The sequence below is a fragment of the Felis catus genome, chromosome B3 (genome assembly GCF_018350175.1).
Source record: "Felis catus isolate Fca126 chromosome B3, F.catus_Fca126_mat1.0, whole genome shotgun sequence".
Classification (NCBI taxonomy): Eukaryota; Metazoa; Chordata; class Mammalia; order Carnivora; family Felidae; genus Felis; species Felis catus.
The window spans coordinates 76011131-76029889 of record NC_058373.1 but is presented as its reverse complement, the minus strand read 5'-3'; the positions used below and the strand labels follow the sequence as shown (position 1 = coordinate 76029889).

At 39.0% G+C, this 18759-nt stretch overlaps 1 long non-coding RNA gene across 1 annotated transcript in view; it reads left to right on the top strand.

Moving 5' to 3' along the window:
* The window catches only part of LOC123386027, a 270457-nt gene extending 258638 nt beyond the window's left edge, over positions 1-11819 (top strand). The window contains exon 3 of the long non-coding RNA XR_006599434.1: positions 10929-11819. This is a non-coding gene — a long non-coding RNA (uncharacterized LOC123386027). The remainder of the gene's footprint in view (positions 1-10928) is intronic.
* The last annotated feature ends 6940 nt before the right edge of the window (positions 11820-18759 follow it).

The following is an 18759-nucleotide window of genomic DNA, read 5'->3' as shown; positions in this document are numbered from 1 at the left end:
TGTAGTGAAATTGGAAAGAAAGAAAGAAAGAAAGAAAGAAAGAAAGAAAGAAAGAAAGAAAGAAAGAAAGAAAGAAAGAAAGAAAGAAAGAAGGAAGGAAGGAAGGAAGGAAGGAAGGAAGGAAGGAAGGAAGGAAGGAAGGAAGGAAGGAAGGAAGGAAAGAAAGAAAGAAAGAAAGAAAGAAAGAAAGAAAGAAAGAAAGAAGGAAGGAAAGAGAGAGGAAGAAAGAAAGAGAGAAAGAAAAGAGAGAGGGAAGGAGGAAGGAAGGAAGAAAGGAAAGAATAAAATAAGGAAAGAAAAAAAAAGAAAAAAGAAAGAGAGGGAGGGAAGAAGAAAGAAAGAAAAAGAAAAAAAGAAAGAAAGAAAGAAAGAAAGAAAGAAAGAAAGAAAGAAAGAAAGAAAGAAAGAAAGAAAGAGGGAGGGAGGAAGCAATTGCAAGGCAGCACAGGTTTGTGCATGAATCTCCCCCCTAAACCTTCAGAGGGAATTAATTACTTTTTCTGTCTTCCTAAAGCAATTAGTATCTGACTCTATCACAACCACTACAATGTGTTACAAGTATCTGTCTCCCACTGAACTTTGAGTTGCCTAAATGCATGGATTATGTTTTACCAATCTTTGTGTCCTTAGTGACTTTCATGTAGATGAGTGAATGAAGGATAAATGCCAGACTTTGATTACACTCCCCAATTATCTATCTATCTATCTATCTATCTATCTATCTATCTATCTCTTTGTCTATATGTACATAGGTGAGATGGAAACTGAAGTTCAGAGAGATTAAATAATTTACTCAAGGTCACACACATGAAAAGGCAGAGCAAAGAATTCTTACCCAGAAAGTGTGGCTGCCAAGTCCGTACTCTAATCTCACCATCCTGGACTGGATGTTCAACATTGGGGCAACCTTCCTTTAAGGTATTAAGACATGAAGATTGGAAAACAGTGGAAAGAGGATAAATCATGTTGACTAGAAATAATAGGAATGTCTGTAGCAAGGTGTTTCTTCTAGCAATTGGTGGTCCTAGGGCTCTTAGAAAGCCACAGAGATAGATGGATGCAAAAATGGTGTTTTGGAACTGTAGGTACTGAGGTGCAGGATGGAAGTTTTCACGTTAGTTCTCCTTACAGCAGTGTCTGGGGATGATAGGGGTGGTTTTCTCTGTCTTCACGCAGTGTTCATACTTTGACCCGTTCTCCCTTTCAAAGAAATGGTTAAGATGTAGTCTCGTTTATTCCAAGGGATTATAAATGAAAATCATATCTTTGTGTTGTTGTTTATTCATAAGGGAAGGCTACCTTCCACAAATGTCTTTTACCAACACTTTCAGAGGCTGCTAGAACTTTGCTCTGGGTCAGTCCTATGGTTTACCACATAAAGAAGAGGGTAAAAAATGCTGAAACCTCAGAGGTGTCACTGATCCATTTTTTCTAGCCCTCTTACTGAATTATAAGCAGATATCTCTGTCAGGGCACACAGCAACCCCAATACTGTCTGCTTTTCTTTGCAAACTTAGAAAGGCAGAGAACAAATTTACAGTTCCTATTTTGAATCCATTGTTAAACCCCCAGGAATGTGTAGCTTAAAAGCCCATTTGGTGCCTTGGAGAAGCATGGCGAACGGTTACATTTGACATTACTCATGCCCTTCAGGGAAATGCCCTTGTTCTTGTTGAAGTAAAGTTCCTGGAGGGAACACTTTGCATTATGTATCCTTTTCTACTCACTCTGATTACTTTTCTTCAAGTTCCCTTGGGTTCTTCCAAACTAGACACAGTCTCTAAATTCTCAGTGATGCTCTTCACTTCTAATGCATGTGCTGTTCCAGTCTCATTGCCGTAGTCATTCCCAGATTTAGAGGAAGGAACAGGTGGAGGTGGGATGCAGGATGCTCACTGGAAGGCTGATTAAAACAAAGCAAAACAAAACAAAACAACAATAACAAAACAAAAAAAACCCCACATCTAAATGAAAATGAGTAGATGCAGGTCAAAGCAACTAATTGGTTTCAAGAACTTTAACCTCTCATATAGGTAAGTCTCCAGGCTCGTTTTGTTAGACCCAAGACAGCCCCTTAAAATCAAGTGCTTCGGAAAGTGTGCTCCTCTTAATGTATTACTCACATGACAGTTTGTGGAGCCTGGAGGAAAAAGTCTGGATCTCAGGCCTGTAGTTTTGCTCTCTTTCAAATACTATTTTGTTTCTTTTCTCTTTGTCTATTTTTAAATTATTTTTTTTTTTAATTCAAGTTAGTTAACATGCAGTGTAGTATGGGTAGAACCCAGTGACTTATCACTTCTATAGAACACCCAGTACTCACCCCAACAGGTGCCCTCCTTAATGCCCATCACCCATTTAGCCCATCCCCTCACCCACTTCCCTCTAGAAACCCCCAACTTGTTCTCTGTATTTATCTTTCTTTGTCTCCTTATTTCTTCTCTCTCTTTTTTCCTTCTTTGTCTCTCTGTCTCTGTCTTGCTTTCTTTGCCTCTGTGGGCCTTTCCAGCGCTAATAGTGCTTTCTTCAGTGCTGGGGACTTTCTATATTTATACCATTTAGTAGTGTAGCCGCCAGCTATCTGTGGCTACTGGAAACTTGCAGTGTAGCTATTGTGACTGAGAAATGAAACTTTAATTAATTTAAGCAAATTTAAGTTTGAATAGCCATTTGTGACTAATGGTCATAAATTGGTTAGCACAACTTTAGATCAATTTTTTTTTGTATCTCTGACATTATCTCTATCATTCATGTGTTTGTGACAAGAGTTGAAAACCTCTTTGGCCACTCTTCTACTTTTAAAATCACTCATCACTGGGAAAGTTGGTCCAGATTACAAAATTTGGTTCTAATCTCTTGTAAACTGTACTTCAACTTTAAAACGCTTTCAGAGAAAGAGAGCACTTAGTATCTTTTTTGAAGACGGAGTGTTCCTCCCTGATTTCCTGGAGACCAGATATTCTTTGGCTAGGAATGTGGGGCACCCAGGTGTGATTGTGGGTCCAGATAGGACTCACTGGCAAGGCATGGGAGCAGATTTGTTTGAAAATTTCCTGAGTGAAGGCAGAGGTCAGCAACCTCTTTGGCCATCTGCAGAAATAAACAATGTTCGAGCAAGGGTCTTGAGCCAGGGAGGCATAAGAGAAGGTGAAGAAGGAGAAAAAAAGAGTTAGTGGGGAAGAAGAAGGAAGATAAGAAGGAGGAGGACACATACTAAAAGTGGGATTGTTACAGTGATCTTAGCTGCAACTCTGCCTCTGATCTCCTCTCAGGAAGCCAGGCCCTCTTACCAGAATAATCCCCGACTCAGCCACAGATGCTTGGGACATGGGCTTGGGAGCAACCAGGAAGGGTAGGGGGTTAGCTGGTGAATTCTATGTACACTCTTAGAGACTCTGAATTCAACTCCAAGTGGGTTTAATGGTACCCAAGGTCCCAAGGTAGACTGGCTACTGTCTTCTGTCCTTCTTTCTCTTCTCTTTTTCCCTTTATTTTACGTTATCTATCTATCTATCTATCATCTATCTATCTATCTATCTATCTATCTATCTATCTATCTATCTATCTATCTATCTTAATAACCATGTCCTCAGTGCCTAGTGACCCTTTTGTTTTTGGTCAGTCTCTGTCCTGATTAGCAAAAGGAAAATAGGAAGTGGCATTTTAAGACCAAGACACTAATAAAAGCAAAGACATTTCTTGTAAGTCTAAAATTCTGCTAAATCACAGATTTTTTCTTGAGCAGTCTGCTTACAATCCTGGAACCATGTTCCTCATATCTGGGAAATCTATTTTACATTGACTTCTTGTATTTGCTACATTCTATATTGACTGGCTTTGCTGTATTTTAAATGTATTTGTGTCTAGACTTGTGGGACTTTAGCTACAGCCAATTTCTACATTATTAAGAGGGTTATTTTGAGTGGCCCCTGTGAATAAACCTAATTTTCCCCTCTGATTAGTGCTTAATTTGAAATTGTTTGTGCAATGATGGAATCTTTCTTGAGTTTCACTTCCAGATTCCAGTTTCCATTCCCAGAGGTTGCTTTTGATTACATAAATGCTTTCAGGGTGATTATGTGGGCAAAATTGTATATTAGGTAGTTTTGGTGCTTTTTGTAAGAAATTGTGTTGTTTAGAAAGAAGGGCTGTGAGTTAGGTTTTGTGGTTTTAGGTACTTTACAATTACATGATCACTGCCTCTATTCAATGCACAAATATACCCTGCATTTGCAACCCTGCACAGTTTTGTCACCCAGCCTTTGATTGGAAAGTCACTTCTCTTTACGATTCCACATTCCACAGCAGGAACATTTTTTCTAGATCTGTATATCAGGCTCTTCAGTGTGTGTATAGTTTTCTGTATCTCTCTGTTCTCCCCCTATCTTCAGTGTTTCCTAATAAATGAGAGGGAAAAAGTAAAATATTCATGACATTCCCCCAAACCTAAGCTAGAAATCAGACCACATGACTTAATTATAAGCGAATGCCTGCACCTATTAATCTCTGTCCATGTACTCTCTGACCCCTGGCCATATATATATAACTTGGTATCTGCCTTACAGGTTCACAGCTGGAGAGGAATTTTGCCCCTGAATGAATACCTTGAATATCACCCTTCCCTGATTTAGATGACATCAAGTGAGATATTGGACTCAGAGTTGGTGCTGGAATGGGTTAAGATTTTGAGGGATGTTGAGATGGGTGGTTATATTCTGCACATGAGAAATACCAAGGGCAGAGTGTTATGAGTTGAATTGTGTCCACCTCAAATCCATATGTTAAAGTCCTAACCTCCAGGACTTTTGGACATGATTCTGTTTGGAGATATAGTCTTTATAGAAGTAATCAAGCTAAAATAAGGTCATTAGGGTTGGCCTTGCTCCTATATGACACTGTCCTTATAAAAAGGAAAAATTGGGGCACAGAGACATGTACAGGGGCAAACAATGTGAAGACACAGAGGGAACACCATGTGAACATGAATACAGTCATCTATAAGCCAAGAAGAGAGGACTAGAACAGGTACTTCCTTCACAGAACTCAGAAGGAACCAACCCTACCAACACCTTGATTTTGCACTTCAGCCTTCAGAACTGTGAGACAAGAAATTTCTGTTGTGTAAACCACAGTTTGTGGTACCGTATAACAGTTCCATACAGCAAACTAACATAGGTGGCCAGGCCTCAACCTACCTGCTCTGGAACATGGAACAGACAAATGGCATATAAAACCTAGTCCCTGCTGTAGACATGTTCTACACATCAACAGGCAGCTTGCTAGAATACCGTTTTCTGTGCCCCTTTTTTTCATCATCTTCAGTTTTTATCATCTCTCTCATTTTCTATAAATCTCAAAGAATTAACAACCGCCAGTGTAAGGATTTTATCCACAAACTTTCAGTAATATCAGATGTTATTCTCATATCCCAAGATAGCGAAAGTTATGTTTTCTACTCCTACTTTACTCTTACCACTACTATCAGCTGGCATTCATTGACTGCCTGTCCTGTTTCAGGTAACATATTAAGATATTCACTTCTTTGATCATCATAACATTGCAGGTACGAGGTACCAACCTTTACTGTCTCCTTCACTTCGGAAATGAGACCATGGAGGCCAGAAGGTTTGACAACTTGGGCAAACCCACCCAGCTGGTTAGTGGCAGAGCTGAGAACCTACACCTGTATGGTCTTCATATGTCTCTACTCAGAATTAAATTCTGAGACTGAACAAAAGGAATCAAAGTAAGATTTAAGCAGAGAGGCTACGGAGAAGCAATCACCTGTGATTCTTCAAGGATACTGGAAAGGTATCCTTTAAGACACAAGTCACATTACTTTACGCATTTCTGATTTTTCCCACTGAAGACTTCTCCAAGAGCAAAATCTAACATGGGTAGTCATTGCATCAATTCACGTTTCAAGCTACAAACAGACCAAAAACAGTTGCTGCATCAGCTCAAAGGAACATTCTTCTGTAATCAATTAAAATCATTGCACTTGATTATTCCAGTCCTGCCAAGAAACAATTTAAAAAGCCTGTTCAACACCAATTTGTTTTACAATTTCCAGGACCACTAAAATGACCTCCTGAGGACCTGGAATTCTAAAGGATTTTTCCAGTGTCGCCTGAGGACAATATGGCAGTAAAACAAACAAACATAAGCCCACTTAGATTTTAATGATATCCATGTGAAGTATACACTCTTCATTCATCAAGCTTTAGTTTGCACATTATAGCTGTTATCATGGGACATGGCTTTTACTGTAAATAACAAAGGACTTTGGAGATCACAGAACTGGACTACTGTGGCTCCACCATGGCCTTGCTGTGTGTACCTTAACAAGTTACCTTCCCTCTCTGAATGTCTGTAACCTAATCTTTAAATGGAGACATCATGGACACCTGAGTGGCTCAGTGGGTTAAGCATCCGACTCTTGGTTTTGGGTCAGGTCATGATCTTAGTTTGTGAGTTTGAGCCCCACATCGGGCTCCGTGCTGGCAATGCAGAGCCTGCGTGGGATTCTCTCTTTCCCTCTCTCTCTCTGCCCCTTCCCCACTCTGTCTCTCTCAAAATAAATAAATACTTAAAAAAATGTTTTAAATACAATAAATGGAGAAAACCATGACTATCTCCCAGGCTGTGAGAGTCAAATAAAGGAGTGAGAATAGAGCCTCTAGCACATGATTGAGAGCATTAAGTTTTACTTCCATTCCACATTTTCTTCCCTCTCATTCTCTCAGGTGCTCAGAATGTTTCTTTGCCCTTATCTCAGCTTGCCGAGGCTGTTAGGCTGAACCCTGGTAGCCATACAAGTTAACTAAAGCTTGACTCAGACTCACATTAAGGTCAGTTTCTACTTTGTGTTTTATTGCATGTGGGGAGGTGAAAAATATACAAGTAATATGATTTCTGGCCTTCATGTGCACAACAATAGTTAGGAAATCGTAGAGGAGACAATTTTTTTTTCCATTTTGCCTAGAGCCAAGGGAAAGGTATGTATTTACCCCCATAGTCTCCGTGTGTGTGTGTGTGTGTGTGTGTGTGTGTGTGTGTGTATGTGTGTGTGTACACGTTAAGTTTAGCTTCTGTAGCTATTTCCTTTCTAGAGTCTGGACTTTATTTTCAAGTTTCTGATCTGACCTTCCTTCTGGATGGACCCTGGTCTACACCTCACTTTTTTCAGTCAGTTAAAATTCTCTGGGCCATCAAGAATCAGCAGATGCCTGAGGGCAAAAGCCTGCTTCAATGTTTTCACACCTCTGTGGATTCTCTCTCTCAGATTTCTGGTATCTAAGCATTTCTCTTAACATTCTGGCATCAAATGAAAGCATTTTAAAACATTTTTATATATACTTTTTTTTCTTCCACATTTTTTTTTTTTGCTATTCTGTACCATCTTCCATATTTTGGGGAATAGAATTCCAGTCTCACAGATTATTTCCAACTCTTTCTAAATATAATGCCAAGAAAATCTTCTGTTTCAGTCTGTTCAGGCTGCCATAACAAAATACCATAGACTGGGTGGCTAAATAACTGAGAATTATTTTTTCACAGTTCTGGAGGCTAGAAATCTGAGATCAAGATACCAACATGATTGGCTTCTGATGAGGCCTCTCCCTTTGAGTTGCATATGGTGCCTTCTCACTGTGTGCTCACGTGATCTCTTTGTGGGAACATGAGAGGCAAGGAGTGGGAAGGAGAGAAAGGGAGAGGGAGGGATAAGAGAGTATAAACTTTTGGTGTTTCTTCTATAAGGGCACTAATCTCATCATGAGGACCCCAGCCTCATAGTTTCACCTAGTCCTCATTGCCTCCCAAAGGCCCCATCTCCGAATACCATTACGTTGAAGGTGAGGTCTTCAACATATAAATTTGAGAGGTTGGACATACAAATATTTAGCCCGTAAAATCCTGTTTCTGAGCTGGAAATAATTGATACATACTACAGGTATCACATAGACCTGTCTGATCTTCAATTTTGTCACCTATAATATGAGGAGAATCCAACTTATAGCACTGTTATAAAATGATTACATACCATACTGGGTATAAAACAAGGATCATGATGCCTAACCCACAGTAGGACCTCAACAGACAGTCCTCACTTTTCCCATCACTTCTACTCTCTCTGCCCCCAGAGAGAGGCTGTGTGCAGCTGACTGGTGTATGATGACTGTCTCCAGTGTCAGTTTAGTGATGCAGGAAGTGGTGCCGTCATGATCCTTCTTACGTCGTGCTGTCAAGACTCTTCAGCATTTGTGTCACCAGAAAGGGATAGGGTGGAGGACGGTAGCATGAAGGAAAGGCGATGATATATTTTTTATTGAGGAAAACAAGCAAAAACAAAACCAAACAGAAGCAACGATGGCACCTGGATACTTCCCTCTTTAAACTCACAGTGGAGCCCAAAGTTGTAAGCCATCCAGATGGTAAGCTCGCAAAAACAGAAATTAATCACCTATTTGTAGTACAGTTTGAGGATTTAAAGATCTTTGGGGAAGATGTTGAAAAGCCTCACTCCAATTAACCTTACCCTATTAAGTATGCCCATCCACAGATCCGAAGCCCAAGAATGGATTTCAGGGGTGAGCGAGAAATGCCTAGCCTCTGCAGCCATGAAGCCTCTGAAGGGAGAGCGAAGCAGCTTTGAAAGACTGGATAGATCAACATGCATCTGGGATACAATATAATTCTTCTCCGAAAGTACTGAAATGGGAACAGCCTTCTGATTTAATTGTGAGAGCTTTTTTGAACTGTGTGACCCTTTTCTGAATTTGATCTGATAACCGAAACAGAAGATCAAGTGTTACCACGTGTCAGTTGTGTGTGGCCTTGGCCAAGTCCTGACCTAGACTGCTTAGAACCTGTTTCTTCTCTCTGACACATTTTCCCCCTTTGCATGCAAGGCAGGGGAAAGAAGCAAATGGTATTTGGTATTTCTTCTTGGGGACAGTCATCAAGTAAAAGTGTGGTGATTCTGGTAGGGCCTCTGGGAATGAAGAGGTTTTAACAGCCTTAAAATATTGCCAAGAAGTACTATTTTCAAAGGTCTCTGTGACCTTTCTGGCTAAATTGGAAATGAAAATAAGAGACAAGCACATTTTTTCTCATTCAAGAAAAGTGGAAAACTCTCATTAACAGACCAAGAAAATGGGGAAGAAGGAAAGAACAGAGACACGAGAAAATGGAAACATATACCACAAAGACCATGTTTATACTGACATATAAATGGTTTCATTCTGCCTCATAGGACCCTTTCCCAGATGCTGATCTTCTTTTCTTTTATTCTTTAAATTTTAATATTAAGCAGTATCTTTTGCCAAAATTATTATTGAGAAAGAAAATTAAAGGATTTGGCCCCTACCTCAATGTCCCATTTTAGTGCTAGCTCCCCAGCTGAGATTGTGAATACTGAAATCTATAGAGTTTGTAGTTAATCACAAACAAAATCACTCTCAGCGGGCGGTTTATGCCTTCTTCCAGGTTTCTCGCTTCTAGGAAGGATGTCATCACCCCTACTATCTTTGAAACCTCCAAGGGGTATGACCAGATCATGGTATATACACACATTTGTTAGAGGGTGGGGTGTGTGTGTGTGTGTGTGTGTGTGTGTGTGTGTGTGGTAGAATGAGGTAGAACTAGGCAAACAATCATCTTGATTTATCTAGTGCCCCTGGTGATAATTTTGGGTGTTTATTGGGTACAAAGCAGTTATTCCATCTACATTTATTACAAATAAATATTTAAAAAGCAATGGTGTTATAATGGAACTAAGTGGATTTTACAAATATGACAGGGAAGAATAACAGTATAGCAGATCTGAGAGCAAAATAAATTGCACGATGGCCAGTAGGTTTAAGAAGTACAGAAATAGTAAGGAAGGGGATAGCTCTACCTGGCAGGGAGGGATATGGGCATATACCTCATTCAAACTGCAACTGATGTTCCATATAAGCAGCTACTTCAGCTTACTTGGTGTGTGAATGGAAATGCTGATAATGCTGAATGACTTCCCACTCTCATAAAAGTTTTATAGAAAAACCGATATTAATAAAGATCTCTGAAAATAGAAATTAGCCTGCTTATGTGCAAGTTGATCAGTACAGAGAGGTGTGTATACAGCATGTCCCCTCTTCTGAAATTACTTTAAAATTTATTCCTCCTCGTTGTAATCCTGCAGAGTAGATTGAAAGAAAATGGAAAGCGAATGACACCCCTGAAAGGAAACCCAGTAATATTCTCCCACAAATGAAACAGGATTATTCTTAGGCTAGTCTTGGAATTCACCAAAATTTCTTTCATAAGAATATATTATGCCTTCAAGTTTGTTTTCATTTATAAATGCCTCTGACAAGAGTTATTCAAGTCCACATTTCTGATACTGTTCTGTCCCGCATTAGCGGCAGGGCATGAGGTGGCCCATGTACTTGACAATGGCACTTAAAAGCATTCTGAGAGAAGAAAGGGAGCTCACAGTTGGTTTATATACCAGCTGTGTATGATTGGGTACGGTCTGTCTTCTTTAAAAAATCAAGGACATTTATAAATATGTGTCAGAATGTTTTCTTAAAAGCTACGGTATCAAATCACCAAAAGTTGATGGAAGTAGGAAAGAGGAGTATTTGCTCCTCGTATTTGCTCAGAAACAAAATGTTTTTCTTTCTGATCTTTAACACTGTCTGTTGCTTTAAGGAGTATATCACACATGAAAATATTCTGCTTTATGTTCAGAAGTAATTCATAAAAGGTGGCTTCAAGGTTTGGGTATTCTCTGCCAAAGGGATATATAGACTTTTTACTAAAACTGTTTAACTTCCATAAAGAATATTGATATGGGAAAGGGTACAACCAACTGTAAGCCTCTTCAGCAGTTTCATATGCATTTCTACTGGAGCTTAATTTTTTTTTTTTTTTTTTTTTTGCAGAAAGTGAGGCAAAGCTGGAAGCCATTTTGGAAGACGTTCCTTAAGTTGTAAGAAGGGAAAATAGCCAGCTTAGCAGATTTTCCTTTTCAGCCCTAAACAAAGAAATTCAGCCAAATTATTTTTTCATTTCTACCCTGAAGGTATAATTATGGCCCCATGGCCAGTGCCTTTGCTTCTGGATAACTCACTATATAGCACAAAGTGTAAAATGCCTGGGGTAGTGGAAACCAAGTGAATTGGGCAGTAGAAAATAAACATCCTACTCATGATTCTTCTAAAAGCAGCTATGGATTTGGGGGAAATCACTTCATTGTCTTTGTCTCACTTTACTTTGAAAATGGGGAAGTTAATTTTTTCAAGTTTACTTATTTTGAGAGAGAGAATTGCAAGCAGGCTCTGCACTGTCAGCACAGAAGAAAATGGGGGGTTATGGTAGAAGATCCCCAGAATCATTTCTAGCTCTGCCACAGTTGATTCTTTGAATCAGAAGAAAAAAAGAAATAGATAAATAGAAGGACATCATGTATATTTGTCTCTCAGTCTATTGCGATCTCTACAATCCTAAATGGGTTATATAGAATATATAGAGAAAATGGAAAGCGAATGACACCATTGAAAGGAAACCCAGCAATATTCTCCCACAAATGAAACAATGATTTTTAGGCTATTCTTAGGCTGCATAGGAAATTTATAATTTTTTCTCTCTAATTTTGTTTCCCTAAATATTTTTCATATTCACACTAGCATCTTAAAAAAAAAACTTAAATTTATACCATCATACAGAATTAATGCCAACCAGGCTGGTGTAATCTACTCTATCACATAGGTCAGCTTCCATTATGGAAAACTACAACTGTATACTTTTTTTTAAGTTTATTTATTTATTTTGAAAGAGAGACAGAGCACATGAGCAGGGGAGGGGCAGAGAGAGGGAGAGAGAATCCTAAGCAGGCTCCACACTGCCAGTGCAGAGCCCCATACAGGGCTGGAACCCATGAATCACGAGATCATGACCTGAGCCAAAGTCAAGAGCCAGACACTTAAGAGACTAAACCACACAGGCACCCCCAAAACTATACAATCTTTTAAAGTTATTCATTCATTTACTCTGAAAACAGTAACTTAACAAATGATGCTGATATCTGGTGGAGAGAACATCACAGGCAGAGATCTGCAAGTGTGGAGACAGACATGGGAACATGCTTGGTGTATTTGCAGAAAAGTAGGGAGACCAGCCTGAGAAGGCATGTTTGTGGAGATAAGTTTCGGGGAAGGGCAAGGGCTGGGTCCTATACGCATTTGTTGGCCATGGTAGATGTTTTGGCTATAGTACAAAGCTATTTTGGTTTCAACTCGGAGTCAAGAATAGATGCCAGGGAGCAAGGATGGGAATCTAGAAATCTATGACATGACCACTATCATGGTCCTTACAGGAATGGTGGTGGCTTGACCTAGAACTACAGTGATGAAGATAGCAAGAAATGATCTGATTCAGGATATATTGTGAAGGTCAGTCCTTCAAAGAAAAGAAAAACAAATCTTAATCTTAAACGGCTTTAAACTGGGAAATGTCTCAAACTAGACCTGGGCAGAAACCTGCTGAATGAGTCATGGGACAAAGGCACAGAGACATGGTCATTGTGTGCACTCTTGGCCAAGAGCTCCTCCCTGTGACATATCTGAACCATCACTCTGAGTGTTCCTCAGTCCATTGTTCTCTCCTACAACTCACGATATTCTTACCACATCAGTTGGAACCCCCCAAATCAGACAGAAAACTGGAAAATAGAAACGTTCCTTAAAATAGTAAAGAAAGGGGTGCCTGGGTGGCTCAGTTGGTAAAGCATCCGACTTCGGCTCACGTCATGATCTCACGGCTTGTGAGTTCGAGCCCCACGTCGGGCTCTGTGCTGACAGCTCAGAGCCTGGAGCCTGCTTCGGATTCTGTGTCCCTCTCTCACTCTGCCCCTCCCCCGCTCATGCTCTAAGAATAAATGAAACATTTAAAAATATTTTAAATAGTAAAAATGTACTTAGACCAGTGTATTCCCAGAATAATCAGTCCTTTGATATGAGGTTAAGAGTTCCCTGGTGATTGGCTGAAGAAGAGGGAATATTGTGTCCTTTTTGAGATTTCGATGAATCTTATTTTACTCTTATTTATTCTTATTTTCATATTCCTTTAGTGGCTCCAAGAAGTACTATTAGTGAAGAAACATGTAATTTGTTAAATCTAGCTTTATCCTAAGTTATATAGTCAAAAATCACAATTTTATGTAATTCACTTTAGTATCCTAAAGAAGTAGAATTACATAGAACAGATACGGAGAAGCCTGGGCTTAAACAGTGTTATTGTGCCTATAATCTGTATCAAAAATATTTCTGGTATTGTGGGGTGCCCTGGACATCAGCAAATGGCCCTTAGTGAGAAAATCTGCATATTGGTAACATGATAGAGTGAATAAACCTTCCAATACTGAAGTTGACTCATTTTATAACAACCATGAAATGCAAAGTATGCCGTAATAGAGTAACAAAACCAAATGTGGCTTGTATCTTTTGCAAAAAATACTGCGTTAATTTTGAAGCAATGCATATTTTGAAGTACATTAAAATCAAATTTTTTTATTATGCAAATATAGATGCTCCCTAAAATTAATGTAGCTCAATTACATCATTAGATGTCAGAAAGGCATTTGAAAGGGTAGGTTGGAAATAATTCTTTTGAATGTCACATAAATTTTCTTTGCAGCTAATCTCTGAAAAGAGGGAAAAAATTCTCTCTACTCAGGCATAGAATAGAAGCATTAACAATGGAAAGGTCAGTGCATAATGATGCAAGAGAGAAAAGGCCTGAAGTGCCATATTGATGAAATGAAATGGGGAAAGTGATATAGAATATTAATCAATCAATTCTTAATTTAAGACCTTTAGGTAACTTGCTAAAATCTTCTTCACTTTTTAATATCAAAGAAATGCTAAGCAATACATTTTGTGTGTGTGTGTGTGTGTGGAAAGAAAAAAACTCAACAACTATCTGTTTAGATTCAACATTTCTCTTTCCCTTCAATTGCTCTGTATTGCAGGCAATATTTGACAAACTCTAGTTATCCTAGTAGGTATTAGATAGCCATCTCATTTTCAGTATAATTTGCCTCCATTAGCTTAGGAAATCAAGAGTTGATTATATCAACTCCACAAAGGAAAATTATGTATTCATTAAAATTCATGTTAGGAAAGATATGAGGAAACGGTCACGATAAAATGGTAAATAAAATTGCAGGACATAGAACTTTACGCATAGGATGATCCACAGTTCGTAAAAATAAATAAATGTGCGTACATGTAAAGACAAGAAGAAACTGTATGAAGGGGAAAATTGTGGTTATCCTTGGATGATGAAACGCATTTGGAAAATGCATTTTTGCCTGCTTTACTGATTTTTACAAGTGTGGTGGTATTTAAGATTTGCAGTGATGTAGTCAGCATTAGCAATGAGAGTTTTTTCTCTTCTTGACCTCATTCTTACTAATTTGCCTGTTAACTATTTCCTTGGTCTATTAACTTATATATGTATTGTAAAGGCCAGTAGGAGCTGGAAGGAAAAGAAAAATGAAGAAGCAAAAAAAGGTTAAGTTATCATTGTATAGGAGCAAACCTGGAGAAAGATATTTTGAAAGACAATGTATTTGGCTGCCTGTGAAACTGTTTCTATTTACATAAAGATCTCATGGGGGCACAGAGTACATTTAGGGAAGGGAAGAGGAAGAAAGTCACATTGATTCACTGGTTCTCTCGCTGATTCATTCATTTATTCAACAAACATTCATGAGTACCAAATAAATGCCATGTACTGGGGAACCACTGATTAATAAGCTCTAGTATCTGCCTTCAAGGAACTCATGGTTGAGCATGGGAAGTAGACAAATTAATATGAAGACTATAAGTCATTAATATAACAATATGCCAGATAAATCCCTCACACAATGCATAAAGTCATCCAAGCTGCTTGAGGGTTTCCTACATTTGATCTTGTTCTTGAGTCATTAAGACCTCATGAAATTGATGAAGGGAGGAAGGACTTTTTCTGGTAGAGGGTTCAGCATATGAACAATCTCAAGAATTGTGAAAGAACAGGGAACTCTTAAGTGGTTTAACATGTGGCTGGAACCTAGGGGCAGTTGGGAGAGTCTATGGAAATGATGTTGTAAAAGGAGACAGGAAGCTAATAAAGATGTCCATGTCATGTTGAGTCACTTATAGGCAATCTTACTGGCAATATTTCTAGAAAATGCAAAGTACTCTGTAGTGACAGAAAGCTGATTGATGGCATACTAGCAATGGGGGTTGGGAGGATGGGAAGGGTGAGAGAGAAGGGGATTGCCAAAGAGCACATGAGATGTTTGTGGATGATAAATATGTCTGTTATCTTGATTGTGATGTTTTATGATGTACACACACATGTCAAATTTATTGATTTGTTTATTGATTTTGTTTATTTATTTATTTATTTATTTAGACTATTTCTCTGATCCAATCACCATGCTTTGGTCATAGCGGATGCTATACAGATTAAAAAACAAAAACAGGGGTACAGCTGAGATAACACCTGTACCAGGAAGACCTGCCCCACCCAGGAGAGGCTCTCTGGCTCCCTCCTCTGACTCCTCTCTAGTCTTTGTCTTCCCTGGGAATTGGGTCTCTGAGACTCTGCTAGTCTCTCTTCCAAATCAGGGAACTCCTGGAAAGCAAGAACCACCTTAAACTCACCTGGGTATCTCCTGGACTCCTCCTCCTGGTCTCCTCATAGTATTAGGCCTTTAGGACTCCTTTCAACTGCTCTTTCCCCACCTCCACTGGTATGATGACTGGCCTTTCTGATAGCACAGGTGAAAAAGCCAGCCAGTGTTCTCTTTTGATGGTTTTCTGACCAGAAGCATGGAGGAGACACATTAATAAGCCCAGCACTCCTTTATACAGCTCCTCGTTCATGGTGAGGACTGGGTACCTGAGATTGCTCTTTATGAGAATGGAGCATCACAGAGCCAATTTCCACTTTCCAGAAAAGTAGAAAAGTTAAATTAGTGTCTACAAGCCAAGCAGTGTTGGCATGTCTTTGGGGCCTTCTTGTTTCGTCTTAACCTGTCTAATCTCATCAACCACATTCTCCTAGTTGCTCATCCTAGCCTAGTCACAAAACCTCCCATTTCTCAAAGTAGCCAAATATTCCCACTCCTCAGAGCCCTTAAACTTTTGTTTCTTCTGTCTGATGGAAATAGGCACGCGTGTGCGCGTGCACACACACACACACACACACACACACACACACACACTTCCTCTGGAATGCTGACTTATTAGTAGTTCCAGAATTTAATTTAAGGATATGAAGTTGGCAGTGAGAGGGCCTAGAGTAGACACAGTTGCTCTATATTCAGCATACCTTCTTTTGCCTTCTAGAGTTCTTACTGAGGACACCCAGATGCTAGTGAAATTGGTATACTTTCTTTCAGGACTGACATAGACAGTTCAGTTATTTCTGACCACTACCCTTCTAACCTAGTTCTATATCTCCATTTTAGAAGAACTTAGAATAACAGCCCCTGGATCTATATTGAAACAAATATTTATAAATGGTGGGCTTTCTTTGTTATTGAACCAAACTCACATCAGCAAGGTCTTGGGGCTCCTGAACAATATCTGGCCAGGGTGGATGGTACTCTGGAGCCCTTTTCTTCAGACTATTGAGGAGTCCTTCTTTAGACAAGGCACATTTTTGAAAGAAAGAAAAGATAAATTGTCATATCCAATAGGTCTCATTGGTTGAGATGACCCTGCCAATGCTCTTTGCCAAAGCCTCTCCTCGTCTGTTCCTTTTAGGAGGTTAAATCCTTTAAGTCTCTGAGGTTTGTTTTACTTGATTCTCTCTCTCTCTCTCTCTCTCTCTCTCTCTCTCTCTCTCTCTCTCTCTCTGTGTGTGTGTGTGTGTGTGTGTGTGTGTGTATTTGTGCATAGCATGTGCAGTATTTTAACCACATATGTGGAGACGATTGCAGACTCTGGTTGTAAAGATGAAGAAAGAGGCAAAGGGATCTGAAACCAGACTCCAAATTTACAATCTGTTTGCCAAAATATATCCCAGTTGTAAATATTTAACTCATATTCCTAATGAATTGGTCTTACGTTTTAAATATTATATGACCAAAGTCTTTTATACATCATTGTGTTTTTAAGAGTGTGTCTTTGGATTCAGTCTGGGTTTAATTTATAATGCCATTTAGTAGAAAATACCTTGGGAGGAGGGTATCATACAAACCAACTATCTACTCTGCCAAATAGGATCTTACTTGTATGTATTAAGACACAATGTATAAAGCAGATAGCATAGTGGTTGGAACACGTAGGCGGTGGTTGCTCCGTAATTGCTCACATATTGCTAAAATACACAGTTCCCAAGAATATCCACCGTTCAAACTTACAGTGTTATCTACTTTAAAATACATGCATTATACATTCCCGCATACATCCACATAACCACAACACATATTTATATGTAGTTAAAATATATTTATCATAGTGTTAGAGACAAACTGGATTGAATCCTGGTTCTGCTACGTGCATTGCTTAACCTCTCTGTCCTTCAGTTTTGTTTTGTTTTGTTTTGTTTTGATCTGTAAAATAAAGCCAGTTATGGTACCTCCAATAAAGCTTATTTGAGGATTAAATAACATCTGGTACTTGGTAAAATATAAGTGTTGGTTGTCGTTATGATTACTACCACTTTATCAAATGGTGATGCAGTGAATAAGAAAATCAAATGAAAATCAAATTAAAACAATAGTAAAGATTAAAGAGATCAGCAAATACATGTACCTCCTTTACTTTAACCTAATTTCTATGACAGACGTTTCTCTCTTAATCTCAACAGGGAACAGATTTCACCGCCCAGGAGCATAATTACAGAAAACACTGGCTCCTGTGGTCACAAAGTTATACTTGGGGCACACTGAGTAACTGCCAATTCAGACCTCAATGGGTGACTGGGGCATATGGTGATAAAGGATCAGTCAAGAGTACACTGTAATGCTCAATAAATGCCAGCAGCTCTGTGAAATTAAAAATAGAGGTCACCATGCTGCTCCATCAATAAGAAGCAACAAAATCTACTGTAAAACCAGATAAATAGTCTCATTTCTTTTCCCTCCTTTCCTCTCCTTCCTTCTGTAAAACTACGTTGAGTATATCTTGAGTACCTATCATGTGTCTGACAATGTGTTAGGTAGCTGGGGTAAAATAAAAAGAGACACATTCCTGCCCTCTGGAATGCGTGGTCCCGTGGGATTTTCCCTATGGAGCTTTCTGCCACGTGTGTTTTCTTGTAGGCTGACTGCTCCCAGGACTTCAAACTTTACAACACACAGAGTTCGTTCTGTTCTTGTTAACATGGCAGCCATTTATTCTTTCTGTAGATTCAGATATCTTATTCTTGGGGGCTGCCTACCTCTTGGAACTTCTGCTCCCCCAGATTTTCCACCACATGGAGAAGAGATTACATTCCCCCAGTCACCTTGACTTTCTTCTGTTAAAGCTTTGGTAGGAATTTTTGACTAAGGTCAGATTTGAGAACTGTCTCTATGCTAATGCTCCATTTTCTTCTTGTCTCCAGGTACGTGGAATTGGCTGTGTGCGAAGATAAAGTCATAAAGGTCAATGAATTAATGCTTTGGTTAAAAGAACTAATATTTTTGTTAATTTTAGCCAGGGTAGTTTTATTTGAAAAATGATGCACCGATTAAAATTCCTCTTGCTTTTCTGCTTCTTTTTTGAGAAGTCA